Raw genomic sequence first — 16,447 nt, 5'->3', positions numbered from 1 at the left:
CGAACCTCACCCAGCCCCCAAGTTTGTGTGTTCAGATGGGTTGGTACTTCCCTGTGGTATTCACTTCCTCTTCTCATGACCCATCCCCCACCTAGAATAAGAGCTGCTCTGACAGCCCCAGGCTCCCCACTTGAGCTGATTCTCACCCACAGGGCTCCTGAAGGGTCCCCCCTCCCCCGGGGCACTCTGCTCAAGTGCTCATGTACCTCTCTGAACTAAACAGGCACTCATCTACCTCTAGATTGGCTTCACCCCAGGAATCCATCTCACACCATGTCCAACACCAACCCCTACACACCTGTCAGAGAAGAACAAGGACACATTCTTACTGTTGGGAAGAGATGCAAAAGGATCGGGCAAGAATGGGTCTTGGGGTTTGAGAAATCTTAATCATTCACTAATAACTTGGTCTACACACTCTAGACCTTAGTTTCTTCATGTATAAAAAAGAGGGGAGCAGGATCTGACCATGGGTCTTGGGGACCCCTCAGCCCAGGCACAAGTCCAGTACCTAGTCATCAGTTTCGTACCCTAAGAAAAGCGACCTAACTTCCCGTTGCTTCTGTTTTTCCAAATGCAAACTAGAGATGAAGAGAAGAGCCACCTCATTCATTTGGGTGGACAGATTCCTAAGAATTGGTATTCAGGAACTCCAAGTTTGCAATAAACAGGACAAGTTATTGGGATCACAAGCAATATTTCAATGAGTCCTAGTGAAAAATGAAAGGAAAAAAAACTCATTAGCCTTATGACTGATTCATAAAGCCCTCCCAAAATATCAGCAGTTGTAAGGTTAATTTAACACTAACTTCGTAACGTCTCAAACGTAAAAATATTCTATTTTTTAAATGAACAGAAGTCTAAAGAAAAGACGTTTGAGTTGAAATTTTATTTCTGGTCCAAGTTAATGTCTAAGCAATAAAATATGGTTGCGCACTGCTGAGTACAATTAGTCCTGGCTCGGTGGGCACTGAAATTAATGCTCTTATAATTTCACACCTTTCTAGTCAGTTTCAACTGAATGACAGCAAATCATATGGCATCAAGGTCAATTCTGAGCTTTTGATAACAGACTCTTGTCATCGGGAAAGCAAGTATCTCTGAGAAGTATCAAGGCATCTCATAATGAGAACATTGGAGGGGGATGAATATAAGCCAGAGTCATTTTACTTTCAACCCTGACATTACTTCATACAGAACAAGCACATTTGTTGATGGCTGGCACAGCCTCACTGGCACTGTGGCTTATGAGTACACTGGGCTCCCGAATGTGCCCTGGCTGACTCAGGCCATGTCAGGAAGGAAGCTACATGTACGAGCTTTATCACCAGCCAGCCAGCTGGTTCTTGGGATTGCAGGCCTGCCCCACTGCCTCTAGCTACTCTATTTTGGGACTTTTCTGAGCAGCCCCTACTACAGATGCCTGAGGAATCGGAGGATAATTAGACTTCAAGGAAGTTTGCCAATGAAGGGAAGAGAAAGCTTCTCTGTATTGTTTTCCTTCTCTTCCTCACTCCCCTCCACTCAGCTGGTTGCTCTAGCCATACAAAGTACAGGCAATCAGTGTCACACTGACAAGACAGATCTCCTAGCTTCTCAGACGTGAGAGCTTTTGAAAGGCAGCGATAGGGAAAGTGGCTTTATGTGACTCCCTTGACAAATGACAGCAGCCAATCCATTATGCCTGGACTCTGTCCTTTCTCATGGGAAGATACGACTGGATTTGTGCTCAAGAAAAGCTCACCAAGATCGCAACACATTTCAGAAGACAGACAGACCGTGGATTGGCATGGAGGGAAGATAACAAGTAATACATTCCAATCCCTTGTCAAGACTTCTTATTGCTTAGAAATGACAGGATATCTGCTTCCTCTGACATTCTCCAGAGCAGGGTACCCAAGAGGTAGTCACTAGACTAGAGGGTGAAAGCTCTAGGGTGTTTACTTACCAATATTGCTTAAGGAAACTTACATTTGCTTGTTTGCAAAGCAACAGAATATGAACAGACTACAGTTGCTCACTAACAAGTCTCTGCATAATCAGAAGTTAGAAGACAATCCAGACTACAGGAGACAAGGAAGGGGATAGTGGAGCTAGGATACTGCCTTTGTGCCTGGACAGGTTGTACTTGATGCTGGTAATAGCGGGGCTGCTGGCTCTTCCTCTGTCATCCTTCATCTTCTCCACTGCCAATGGAGCAGTTCTAGGGCTCAGACTACCAGAACCTGAAGAACCCCACCTGGTATAGAGGCCAGGAGCTGCCAGGGGTGAAGGGAGGTGGGCAGCGAAGTTCTTTCTACAGGAGCAAGCTCTCCTGCAAAATGCAGACTTGGCATGAGGAGAAGGGTGGACTGTTCATTCCAGAGCAATGAGTAGATGGGCGGGAATCGCCAAAGCAAAAGCCAGAATTGCTATCTAAGTTGCTTGCAGGCAGTAGAGGAAGGGACTGAGAAGGAGGAGGAGGCAGTGAGGATGTGGGGCAGATCCACGCAGTGCCCAGGGCACAGAAAGCTGGGGCAGAGAAAGGCAGACACTGCTCTAGCCCATTAGCCTGCTCTGGTGGGACTGGGGTGGGGGGGGCGGGCAGGGCAGACAGCAAGCTCGGGAGGTGAGAACACTGACATCCAATGTTAGACCTAACCAAAGTCATGCCATGAAGAGAAGGAAATGAGAAGGTACAGAGGAAGCATCCATGAGCTCATCGATCTTCTAGCCTCGCTAGACTTCCCTCATGGTTGAGGTCCCCCCAAACACCATCCCTTTGTCAGACCTTGGGTCACAGAAGCGTTATTGATTCTGTGAGTGTTCTTCAACTCTGGAGCCACACCACACTACCCTACTCCGTTCACTTCTGGCCCCAGACTTCTTCAGGGCTCCTGCAGGGCAGAACAGGCACGGGCCACCCTTGCACTCATCCCCACCCCAGCTTGGCTCCGAACTGAATCTAGAGAGTTCCTGTATAAATATCTATTTGAAGGAATGAATACATCTTTCCTGGATTCTAGAAAAGAAACGGACTTTCAAATCAATAAGGAAAGCAGAGATGCAAACTGCTCTAGTTGAGCATCACGCAGGGACCCTCTAGTCCTCTGGGGTTACCATCACCCCATTTTTCTCCAGATTCTTGCAAAGCAGCTGGGCAGCCTCTGCAATCCACAGGAGGTGGCCTGGTTGAGCAAGGGCTAGCTCTAGTGAGTAAATATCTCTTAGCAGAGAAGGAGGTGGAAACAGACTGAGACAGTTCCCATTCCCTTGGGCCTGCTACCAAGACCCAGCCTCTTGACACTCAACACACATTCAGGTTCCTCTCCGTGGGGGCTCAGCTCCTTCTTAGTTCTGGGACTCTGGTGTTGGCTTCCAGAACAGGAACTCTGACCTCCATAGAAATAGTAATGTCTGCCCTCCCTCAGGTAGGATAGTTCTCACATACTGTCATCCAGGATTGAAAATGTCCAGTCACAACCTAAGTGGTTGTGTGCGACAGATGTAAGTTTAGTTCTTGGTTCACTGGATGGGTCATCTCTTCTGGATGAGGCTCCATACCTGCTTATTGAACACAACCCAACCTTCCCAAATCCCTGTTTGGATGGGAAAGGTCATTTGTCTGGGTCCGGATGCTGAGAGCGCTGTATCTTGCTCTTGTTAGGTGGTTTATATACATCTTACTAGGGATCTTCATAGCAAGTAGTAAGTTGTAGACTCCAGGAAAGACTAAGAAGTCTGTTCAAGGTCACATATCGGTAGGGCTCCCTGCTTGACCTTGTCTCCAACATGAAATGTGCTCCATTCTTGAAGTACAGATAAAATTCCAAGGGTGGGTGGGAGGCACACTTACTTCTAGCTGGAGGAGGCCTGGAATTCCTATGGACAGGGTGAGCTCTGGGTGGACAATGGGCATAGTTTGGGAAGGGTGGAGGCAAGGTAAATAGTGGGGGGTATAGGACCTATTTGCAGGGCAGAGGGGTGGAAGTGTCTATGGGGTGAGGCACAGAGGAATCCCAGTGGCAATGGCCTTATAGGAGCTGTGAAACTAGGATACAACTGGCCCTGCTGGAAGCCAGGCCTGCGAGCAGCCTAAGAAGGACACAACGGGACCCAAGGTTTCACTGGGAATGTAAGGATGGGAAAGGATTAGTAGGAAGCAATGCATGGCTGAGGTCAGACTTGGGAAGACTGTTAGGTGGTTAGTATGGCAGTGACAACCAGTCCACGACCTCCAGAGTCCATCAGCACAGACCAGATGGTGCCATGGCATAAGCTGGTGTTCAGGGACAAGTAAGGGAAGTTGGGCTTGGTCAGGGGTCACCTACCCAGAAAGCATGAGCCCTGCATTATCAGTGTGCTTCCTCAAAGTCCCCTGGCTTCGCCTTGGTCCACAATATAACTCAGTTTCCAGCTCAGAGTGCTGGCTGCTTTTTCCCTGCCTGGCTCTTCTCCTTGATCCTCACATGTGGGCACTGGCCCTCTTGTAAGGTCACCCTTCTGAGGAGAGAACTCCAAGTTCACTTTTCTTTACGAGGTACTGGCATCCGAAAGCAGGGCCTTGTATTTGCTAGGCAGGTAGTCTGCTACCTGAGCCATACCCAAATCTTTTTTGCTGTAGTTTTTTTTTTTTTGTACAGGGACTCATATTTCTTTTTTTGGTCTGGTTAGCCTAAAAACAAGCCACAGGATCTATGCTGGGAACTTGACTCAGTGCAATGGAGTGTGCAATGCCAGTGACACTGGAGCTGCTTCTTACAGGCAGTTCCAGCAGGGAATATAACATCTGGTTCCTGGCAGGAGGCCCCATTGTCTGATCAAAAACGGTGACAGTGTTGTTCCATTCAACTGCGTCACCCTGAAGTTACATATGGCTGGCATGTTGGTGGCCTCCTGCGGCCATTTGTCTGGGTCCTGAAAGCTAATTCATTTGCGAATATTTCCAGAGGGATCTTGTTTTTACACAGATGGTCTGGGACATCTCCCTGCGCCCTGAAGCATCATCTCCTGCTGCAGTGGAGCTGCGCAGAATGTTTATCTTGAAGGAGCATCCCTTGCCAATGTCTCTGTTTTTCCCGCTTGTAATGCCCGGGCATGTCGATGACCTGGAAAGTTAACGATGACCTCCTGGCATAGATGGAATACAGCTCAACTCCACCAGGAGTTGGTACCCTTCTGCATGGAATCAGAACCCTGTGTCTGTCCAGGATCCTCCCTGGCTACATCGCCATCTTGCTTCTGTTCCTGAGGGTTTAACATGAGCATCTATCTATCTCCTCCACTAGATCATACACTCCTTGAGGACAGGACAGGGGTGGGGCCATTTATCCATCTCTGTGGATTCTGCCCCATGTGTCCCCACAGGGCAAGTTACACAGAGAAGGAAGTTACCAATAGATGTCTACTACATCCAATGCCCAGCAATATATAATGATCTGTGTTTTGTGCTGGACCTGGGCACCGGGGACAAGGAGTATTTGGCAGTGAACTCCTTGAGCACAGGGCCTAATCCTGCTGCTACATAATGCTGTTCAGCACAGTGCCTGGCATGGAGCAGGTGCTAACCAAGGTTTGTTGATTGACTGGATGAATGAACGAATGGGTCATAGAATAAATGCCTGAATAAATGACAATGTTCTTGAACTCAAGGACTCCTTCATGGGTTAGGAGAGAAACTGGACACTGTTACAAGGCAGTGTGGAAAGTGGCCCTCAGAGGGATGGTCAGGACATGGCAGATGCAATGGGAGAGGGCTGGGGTACAACTTATTAACAAAGCAACCTTCCTTTGATGAACCTCTGCTCAGGAACAGGTCCTGACCTGACTGTGTCTCAGCTCTCAGACTGGAGTGTCTTTAAGGACGGCCTGGGTCTGTCCCCAGACCTCCTCCTCTCAAAGCAGATGTACCTCCCTTCCCCTGCCTTGTCAAATGGCTGCTTCCTGTCCCTCTTGCAGGTCTTAGCCAAGCCATTCCCTGAGGCAGGCTCTGAGCCTTTGTCCTCTGTCTCTTCCAAGGAAGAGGAGCACAGAGAGGCAATCATAGCTGAATCTAAGTCAGGATGGTGCTTTGAACAGTATAAATGAAGGAAGGCAGTCAGCAATGACTACATTCAGTGAAACACCACATCAATTCCCAGTAAACATTGGGAAGTAGTTGCCTTGCTTCCACCTTCTGACTAAACTCGCCTCCACAGCCCTGTCCCCTTTTCCCCACGTAGATAGGCCCCACATTCAGTAATGTTTCCTCCATACCTTCCCAGCATGCAGTGCACACAGGCAGCTCCTCAGGCCCAGAGTGACTGAAAAGCCCTCTATCTAGTATAGGCTACCTTCTAAATTTACACACAGCCCTGATGTTTCTAATTTATCTTTGCAAACTACACCCCAAGTAAGGTTTCATAATGACTGTCCTGGGGTGACTGTATTAGCCTCTCTGGGTGGGGCCACGGGCCACAGGCCCTCAGCTCTGCCCTAGCTCTGAGCAGGGTGTATCTTGTGTAACCTAGGTAAGCCACTGCATTCTCTGATGCCCTGTCCAGGAAGTGAACGGGGCAGGAGAAGACCACCTGATACTCAAAAACAGGCATGTCTCAAGAGATCCTGGACCTGGTGTTCTGGAGCCTTCAACCTCTCCCTGCTATGCCTATAGGACCATAGGCCTGGATTTTCCTGGCTCCAGATTATCACGATGAGCAACAAGAGAGATTTTATATATTATGTACACATATACGTATATAAATAATTATTTTATCTGTATACATATATTTGAGGGACAATATTTCATAAATGCATCAATCTATAATATAATTTCAAGCTTGTGAAAAGGTTGAAAGAGGAGAAAGATCATGTGTATGGATCCTTCCCCTTGATTCACCAAGTATCTGAAGTTTGGTAGGTACACTTTCTCTCTCTGCCTGTTTCTTTCTCTGTCTGCACTATTTTTCTTTAAGTAATCCTTTTCAAGTTGCATGCATCATGGCGCTTTCCCTCACATATGTCAACAAGCACACAGGTCCTCTAGGAAACAGGACATCCGCCTTTGTGACCAGCATCATCTCACTACCACGCACACAAGCACAGACCTCCCCACACTTGCTTTCTACTGTGTCCCCTAAATCCAAAGCTCTCTCTATTCCCTTCCTGGTCTTTCTGGTTCTTTTGCCTTCCTTCAGTGCTTACTCAGGGGTCACCCTTGGCATCCAGTTGCCAGGCCTCTTTTGCATCCTATAATCAAGACTTGGAAGTGCTACCTCCTTCTGTCATGAGCCTTCTAGTGTCTTCTGGCAGCAGCACCATAGAGGAGGTGGAATCCCACACGTGGGAAGGCTTCCAGGCAGCCCTGTGCACAGAGGGGTTTGCTGTACACCATCTCTGGCTTATGACCCAGACAAGGCCTGGGAGTTCTGCTTGGGGCCATTCTACAGTGATACACGGAAGCTGTAAAAATTGGGAAACTCTGAAAAGAGAAGTTGCAGTCAGTTAAGCCACAGCTTCCTTGGGCCCAGTAAGCTCTGAGGATATGCAGGAGCAAATCTTCACCCCATTTGCCTGTTCATTAGAGAAAAAAATAACAAGAGCATGATTCCAAACGCCCTGGTCATTTAGAATCAAGCTGCGTGTATTCTCAAGTGGTTTGTAAAAGAATGAATAATGCCTCTCTCCTCCCTGTCCTTGCAGAGACCAGCCTGCTCCGTGTGTTAGTGAAACAGGAACCTGCCTTCTGCCAGCTGAGTGCCTTCCCTGTTTCTAACAGAGGAAGTGCGAGCAAGCGAAGCTCTGACAACATGGGCTGGCCCTCCCTGCCCTCCTGAAGCCCAGCACCAGCTCGCCCTAGAGCAGCAGCGGATGACGATCGAATGACCCACAACCTGGTGGTCCTCCACAGACCATGCCCCGCGCCTGCATCTGAAGGTAATTGAGGGAAGGGTTGTGTTGGGATGGAGTGGGGAGGGACTTCAGCCAGCCAGAGACGAGGTCTGAGGGCAAGTGGCCTGGCACCTGGCACAACGGGACTGTTCAGTGCGTGCTGACAGCTAATACTGAAGAAAGAAGCACAGAGGTGGGCAAAGTGAACAGGCAGGGCATGCAGGCCACACTCCTGCCAGAAGGGAGTGTATTGGCTTCTTGCAAGTGAAAACCGGGACTTGCCATTAGACATCCCGGCTGAGTGATCTTGGATCAGTCATTTAGATGAGATGTCTCCACTTTCCCATGTGCAGATTGGGGCTGACAGTACTACGTTCACGCAGGTACGGCCCATCCAATGAACTAACATAGGACAAGGCCCAAGACAGTTTCAGACACAAAGAAGATGCTCCGTAAAGGTTCCCAGCTGAGAGTTGTGAGATCTAAAGGTGGGAAAGGGCCTAGCGGAGAGGACAACAGCCACAGAGGAATGTGGTAGTTCAGCCAAAGCTCACTGACAGAAATCAATGTGGAAGTCAAGTGGACAGTGCAGAGATAGGGAGGAACAGATTTGTAAGGATTGGGCTCAGAATGGGCTCTCTCAGGGACTGCACAGAGAGCACCTGGTGTCAGAGAGTGATCTGGGCTTTGGCCTCAGAATGGCCTAATTTGGGGCTATGTTGAAAGTATAAACAGATGTCAGTCATCGTGAGTGACAGGGAAAGAGTAGGGCATGAAAACTTCATTTTCATGTAATACTCTGAAAAATCCTGCAAGCTTGTAATTGTTGTTTGCTTCTGGTAAGGGAGAAGTTAAGTGACTTATTCAAGTCACCCTGCTGGTGGGCAGAGGCACTGAGAGGGCAGAAGGGCTGAGGGAAGAGTATCCCATGAAGACGAGTGGCTAAGGAATATGTTCCCTGGTTACACAGGGCCATACATCCTACGCTGTGAAAATCCGAGTCTGATGAGATTCTAAGCTGCTAGTATATGGAACCGGACAATGGGCCTTCTACCCATGGGACAGAGAATGATTTTGGGAGGAGAGTGGATTCTGGTAAATTCTGCTGCATCTGGTATTCTTTTTAGAAGAATGCTATGAAAAGTATAAGGATAGCATAGAAACCAGACTGAAATCCTAGGAGACTTCTGCATCTTAAACAAGTCTAAATCAGGGACAATGAGAGACCACCATGAGAGGCCATGTTTCATAACCATCTATATACCAGAGTCAGCTTCTGAGTTAGCCTCCAAAGGGCTTTGCGATTCTGGACAAGTCACTTTGCCTCTCTGAAAGTCAACTTCTTCCTCATCAAATGTCTTGCTTCCATGTTATAAAATGCATGTAAGTTTAGTGATGAATACCTAGGAGATTTTAAGAGTGGCTAATACTATTATTCCCAAGCCAGTCAGTCCTGACAGGGCATTCATTGCTAGCAGGCAGTTAAATTTAGGGGAGCCAAACTGCAAGGCCAGTGATCTGGGGGCATTCCTGCTTCTCCCAAATCCCTGTCTCTGCCTGTCCAATGAGAAATGAGCAGATCAAGTTTGTGCTACAGTAAATGGGAACCAGTTTAGCAATACCGAGCTTGGGGAACTGTGCCTTCCTTAATCATAGAGGCCATTCGTCCATGGTGTCTCCTCCTGCTTTTGCAGGGGCTACAGGGTTTTAACTTTTCATTTCACATTTCAGTGAGAATTTATTTCCCCCTAGCTCAGAGAGAGGCCACAAGAGGAAATTCTCCAGGATTTCTAGCATGTCAGGCCAAAACCTAAGGGACACAGTAGTACATTCATTTCCATGTGACTGCCCATCCATTCATCCATCCACCCACCCCGTCCATCCACCCACCCATCCATCCCCCTCCAGTGACTCTGCATGAAGGCCACACCAGGTGACCAGCTTCCTCCCTCTCCAGACTCCCTAGAGGTCTGAAAGAATTAGGAACATTGAGTCCAAACCACTTCCTCCCCTGAGTGCTACCAAAGGAAGGGCAGGTTCCCTTATGGGAACTCCAGCTCCAGCCTGAACCCAGGGCCTCTAGGGCTCAGTGGCACCCTTTGTGATCAAACAGCTTTACAAATTAACACGTGTTCCTTGGCACCTGGTGGCTTAGACATGTGTGTGTGGTGATGGGGGTGGGGGATTACCAATGAAGTCAAGGAGATTCAAAGAGCTTCAGGAGGACCCTGATTGTACTCAAAGGCCAGTGACCACCTGTCCACCTCTGCCCTCCCTGGCAGTAAATGTAACACCTCTTCAAATAGTTCTAAGTCTCTGGGAACCGAGGACTATGTCCCACCCAGCGCATAGCAATCAGCTTCAAATTAATTTTACTTTACCTTTTGGAAAGAACTAGGGTTCTTTGAGATAGGGGTTTCTTAGGCCTCTTTCAGGCAAGTGCTGTACCATTTGAGCCAAAATTTCCTTTTTGCTTCAGTTGGTTTTGTGATTAGGTCTCATGTCCAGTTTGTTGGTTGAGATGAGGTCTCCATCGCCTGAGTAGCTGGGGTTATAGGCAGAAGCCCCCAGAGCTCAGTACATCTATTTATTTTGAATTTCAATTCCCCTGAGTGTCCTGACACAGCTTTCTACTTTCTGCTTTCTCAATGTACCTGCCACTCTAGAGTACCTATAATGAGCCTGAGCCCCTGTGCACCAAGTGGCCTCATGTGCTTGTGATGAGAAAGGACAGACTTGGCTTAAGGGTAGAGGATCCAGGGACCATCACTTGACCCAGAGTACCTGGTTCTAAACCTTGCCTTTACCACATACCAGCCAGTGTCATGCCCTTTCCTCCAAGGACCCAAGGATATCACACTTGGGTCCTGGCTCCCTCTGGATGAAACTGGAGAATGGAGAAATGTTCTTTGGTCCACCTTCTTTACAGAGAAGCAGAAAGCCACTGAAGAAGGAACGTGACCTGCCCAACACCCACTTGAGTGGATTACTGCAGGTCATAGAGATGCAGTGGATGGAAAGCAAACTTCAGGGAAACAGGGGAAGCTCTGTATTAGAGGAAGACATTAAACGATTTCATAACATGAAGTTGGAACTTCAGGTCTCTGGTAGCAGATGGGCTCTTTGAGGTGACACACTATATAGAGTACTTGGAGCGTCTCAGCCAGGATTCCCACAGCAGGCCTGCCATTGAGATCAGTGTCTCTTTTCCTCTGAAACAAGTGAGTAACTTAAAGGCAGCTTCACAGTAAGAATTTTCGTCAAGAGAAAGGCTCAGTAAAGTGTCTGTTTCTCCAGCAGCACCTAGAGCCAGCCCACCCTGGCTGTGGAAACCACTGGGTGAAGTTTTCCTCCTATACTCTCAGAGATGTCACCTAGGAAAAGCCAGAAATCAGCTGTGGTGGGTGGCGATTTACACCAGAGGAATTGGCAGACACTACAAACGGGATGTGCCTTTCCCCTAGAGCACTGAAAGGTAAACATTTACTAGCACAAAACTGATCCACTCGATCTCCCCCCAACACACACACACACACACACACACACACACACACACACACACACACACACTTGACTGCACTTTTATGAGTGCACTTTTATGAAGAACACCTGCTATTTTCCCACTGAGAGAAAATGCAGAGCTAAAGGGATAGTAGGGTTCAGAGCACATACAGTCAGTGGTCAATATCATGATTGGAATACTCAGGCCAACAGCAGACAAAGTCACCCCTAGAGATGTTCAGCACCCCAGATGAGGAGTGGCCCGGGAAGGCCCCCAGCATCCCAGAGACAGGACATGGGATCTCTTCAGAGACCAGATGCCTAAGTCCCATTAGATCTGAGAGCACATGCCTGAGAGCTCGGGCTCTGGCAGCTATCTCTTCTAAACAAATTACAAGGAGGGGAGACCGTGAAGGCCTGTCATAGGCACGTGCTCATCGGGCCGCAAACTCATTTCTAGCTTGCTTGTGTGACTCACGTGTATAAATGAAAAGTAAAATGACTTCTTGCTGGGAAGCATGATGTCATGAAGAGTCATAGCCTTTCCAATTTCCTGGCTGCCCTTCAGCATCTCTGTTACCACAGCAGTGTCCCTCAGCCTCTTCTTGCTCTCATGAACCCTGTGTTCCCAGGGTCCTCCATGTGAGGTGAGGCCCATATCGCAGTCATCCTGTTCCTCTCCAGGTCAAAGTGACTCTCTCAATGCTGTCATTACTGGCCTGGGTCCAACTTCATTGATATTTGGTGGTTGGAGGAGACTTGGTGGATACAGGGCCACAGCCTGGAATCCCTGTGCCCCACCACCTGGGGCCTGAGGCCTCTGTGCATGAAAAGCTGATCCAGAAAGGATCAGAAGGCTGAGCTTTTCAATGGATCATCAAAGCCCTATTAAGCCTGGCTTTTGTCATCTATCTCTGTTTTGACAGAAGCCCCTGCCACTGTTGCCCCTCTGCCTGACATGTCAGGGTGACACATGCACCTGCATCAGCAGAATGTAGCCACGGGGGCTTCCATAACTACTCTTGTTAATCTTCCCTGCAAGGGTGCCAGTGGGTTTCATGGATTCATGCCTGTAATCTGGGACCTGGAGGATTATCGTTGGAAGCTAGGTGGAAAGTCTGTGACACTCCATTTCTAATGAACCAGAACAATGCCAGACAGATGGTGTGGATCATATGGTAGAGTGACAGCTAGGAAAACAAGTGAAATGAGCATGAACCTCTGAGTTCTGACCTTGATACTAGCAAACAAAATATAGCGAAGCAAAACCCAGCAAAAGAGAGAGGTAGAGAAGTTAGTGATAGTGAGGTTTATCTCTGCTTTGGCTAGATTCTGGCTTCTTTGTGCAAAATTTCATTCAGTGTGAGATGTGTTAGGGAAAGCTCAGCCTGCCTACAATTCCTTTATAGATAGGATCAGGCATAGGCTTGTGGTCAAGTGAGTCACAGCCAACAAATGGGCAATGGCTCTTTCTCATATCACTTATTGTGTGTGCTTGAGCAGGCTGCTTACATTCTGAGATTTCCTTTATAATATAAGAGAGCTTAAGCCAGTGACACACCTGTAATCTTACCTGTTCAGGAGACTACGATCTGAGGCCCTCGATTTGAAGCTATCTTGTGTAGGAAAGTCTGTGAGACTCTGATCTCTAATTAGCCATCAAAAGGCCGAAGTGGAGCTATAGGTCAAGTGGCAGTGGGTGAAAAAACCTAAGGACCAGTGCCTAGGCCTAGGCCCCAAGTTCAAGCCCCAGTACAAATCTGAAATAACTTAGAGTTCCCAAGTTCACCCCCTGTGCCTCTGGTTGTGAGTTGGTCATGGGAAGCCTGGTGTGGGCACTCTCTGAGCAGCGGCCTTCCTCTGTGGGCCTCCCTGGAGCTCTGGAGCCCTGGAGTCCTGGTATGAGAACCCTGTTTTGCTGTGCAGGGAGGGAGATGAGGGAGTGACAGCAGGAGAAACACACAGCTGCACCACCCTGTGAGGAGAGCGAGGAAGGATGGGGTGATGGGGGGAGGGGGGCCTTGATGCACCTGGGATGCATCCTGAGGTCAGGATGTGGTGGGGCTCCCCGGAAACTGGGTGGGATCTCTGGTGGGGGAGGAGGCAAACAATGCTGAGCCACTGGGCCAGCTCTTAGCTCTCCCTCAGTGTAGCAGCAGAATCCAGGTACTGCTGGTCACGTCTTGGGCTCATTGAGGGCACAGGGGTCCTGTCATGGTGGAAGTGGTGTTGAGTAAGGCCAACAAGTCTTGTGAGATGATTGGCTCAATTCTCTCCTTGCTGCATCAGCAGGCTCTGGGCCTACAGAGGGACAGGGTCTTGTTCAAACTGGCACAGTGAGTTAACTGGTCAGGTAGCTCTTCCCTGGGCTCCAATATTCATGATGTTTTAGCTACCATTTATCTTCAAAACAGCCTTATGGGATATTTGCATTCCAACTCAATGCATATGAAAGCCAAGACTCAGAGAAATGAAGGGATTTGGTCAGAGGACACGTAGCTAATAACCCTAGAGCTGGAACCACTGCTCAGGATTTTCCATTTGCCCTGATCCCTGCATCACAGATCCCACATTCTTCCCTAGCTTTTAATCACAAAACTTATTCATACACATGGAAGAAATTTGGAAAGTCTAGAAATGCATAAAGGAGACACTAACATATTTACCTACATTACTTTTTACCAAGCAGAGAGAACCTTAAGGACATGGTGGAAATTTTGTCTCACTAGTTTGAATGCATGGTATTTAGAGGTTAAATTTTCATCCAACTGTAGAACATGCCTGTAGACTCAGCACTCAAGAGGCTGAGACAGAAAATATCTTGAATTCAAGAGCAGCCTGAGCTACATAGTCAGATCGTAGCTCTAAAATGAAGGCTTCTCTCTCTGACCGGTAGATTGTAATTCAATAAGCACAGCTAGTTTTTCCTTGTTTGTTTCACCAATGGCAATAGCAGTCTATAAAATAAAATTACAAAAGCTAAGAATAAGACACACCACACAATCCTCTCTTGTTACCGCAAGAGATCTCCCCGGCCTACCCTAGGGGTTTCCCTAACCCCGGCCCCTAATCTTTGCTCCGTATATCCACGTCATTTCTTAGAGCCTACTCTGTATTTTGCATTAATGGTTTCTCTCAAAGTTTATGGTTTCTGAAATTTGCTTTGGTAACTTCTAAGGATTTCCTTCCTGCTGCCTCTTCAAACTGGGCATGAAGTAGAAGGCCAGGGCTGCACTGTGTGCCAATCAGATACTTGGGGATTAGAGCCAGGGAGAACTGCTTTGAATTCACATCTCTCTAGTCTGAAATCAGGCTGGGACAATCCCTGGCATGGTGACCACATGAAGTTCAGACTCTTGCTTGCACAGAGAAAAACCACGACTTGCTTGGTTCATGGGCTTTTGGAGGTGTTGCAGCTATGATTTCAGGTAGCAGGTCCAGCAGGCATCAGGGTTTCCCCCAGTGACGTCATTCACCTTCACCTTAGTCTTCCGGCCAGAGTCCTCCTCTGGGGGGACTCCATTCAATAATGGAGTAATGACCAAGACATAGAAGTCAGGAGCAGCAGGTTTCTAGCTCTACACTGTGGGCAGGTGAATTAATTCCCATCCGATACATTATAGCAAAAGAGAAGTGTGTACCCAGGGGATGCTGGGAGAGAAATATAAAAGGTAGGCCTGTATGTTACCTGCCTTCCCTCAGTCCCAAAGAATAGAAAGGCAATGGGACGTCATGAAAAATTACGATGGTTCTTTTCTCGTATTAGTAATTTTCAAAGAGCCACGAGTCTTGATTGTTAGACTGCAGTGAGGTTCAAAGAGTCTCTGTCTCTCTCTATAGAGCATCTTTTCCACTCTTCTCATTTTCCAGATAGGAAACTAAGGCCCAAGGTCGCCCAGAGAAAATAACATCACTCCAAAGACCAATGGGAAAATATGGTGCCTAGAAACTACAGTCCTTTAACATGGAAACCTAAGAGCTGCTCCTCAAAGACAAGGGAGAAGGAAATCAAGAATGCTGCATAGAGCCAGTGTTAATTAACTCATTTCTCTTTTGCCCTTTTACTATTGTTCCTGGAAGCAATTATGTCTCTTACACTCTCCCTCCCACCTCCAGCCACTGCATAAAACTGTTATGGATTAAATCAAATTGCTTAGCACTTTTATTAGGAAGACAGGCTCTAGCCCTAAGGGGCATTTTCACTCTTCTCAAATAAAGTCTTTTTTTTTTTTTTTTTTTTTTTTTTTTTCTGAAGAGTTAACTCTTTCCTGGAGGCTCTGAGAGGCAGTCAGTGAGCGAATAGCTAAGGAGATACAGGATTTCTGAGGCCTCACAGCCATGTACAACCATCCTCTCATGGACAATGAACTCCAAAGGCTTGCAGGATGGGAGAGGGAATGGTGCCAGGACCTGCAGAAAGGGGAGGGAGGAGAAGGAACGGGCTCCAGGCGGGAGCTTAGTTCACCTTCCTGGGGGTTTAAGGACCCCAGGTTTATTCTTATTATTAGATAGCTTTCAGCAGGAGCCTGAAGCTAGGAAATGTCTCAGAAGAGAGGATGGGATGAGAGGAAGATGGGCTGGAAGGAGGAAGGGACTATCACTAGATTCTAAATGACACTTGACGAATCTCAAGGGCACCCACGAGCATTGTGGATGGTGTCATGCCACTCTGCAGTGTGGAATGGGGAGACTTGGAGAGTGGGAGACGGGCCAGGCTAGCACTCATGCTACTTGGGTGTTTGCCTCTGCACACTAAAGCCTTTCTCCAAACACCTAAAAGACTCACGGATGAGTCTCTTGAGGGAAGGTAAGGACTGAAAAGGAAAACTTATTCATCATCTTCTGCCACCCTCAGATGACACAGTTTCCCGATGGCTCTGTTCTTCAACCCTCTGGTCCCTTCTCAAAGTATTTGTGTGAGGGGCCCAGGGTTGGACATTTCCCATGAAGGACAGTTGGGACAGTTGGTAACAACTGGCATTATATTTGATGCCAGGCCATATCTAAGTGTTTTTGCCTCTTCTGTCTTAACTACCTCTGTAGTGACTCCTAGCTACTTGATTATTCTCTAAGACAAGCAGGGAGAGGTTAGCAACTT

The 16,447-nt window shown here is 47.8% G+C and overlaps 1 protein-coding gene across 1 annotated transcript in view; it reads right to left on the bottom strand.

The window, feature by feature from the left end:
- The window catches only part of Tg (thyroglobulin), a 165,754-nt gene that overhangs the window by 30,036 nt on the left and 119,271 nt on the right, over positions 1 to 16,447 (bottom strand). The window lies entirely within an intron of this gene.

Source organism: Megascapheus bottae, chromosome 9 (genome assembly GCF_031878675.1).
Source record: "Megascapheus bottae isolate mThoBot1 chromosome 9, mThoBot2.hap1, whole genome shotgun sequence".
In the NCBI taxonomy this organism is placed as follows: Eukaryota; Metazoa; Chordata; class Mammalia; order Rodentia; family Geomyidae; genus Megascapheus; species Megascapheus bottae.
The sequence above is the reverse complement of the archived record's forward strand: the minus strand, read 5'-3'. Positions and strand labels throughout refer to the sequence as shown.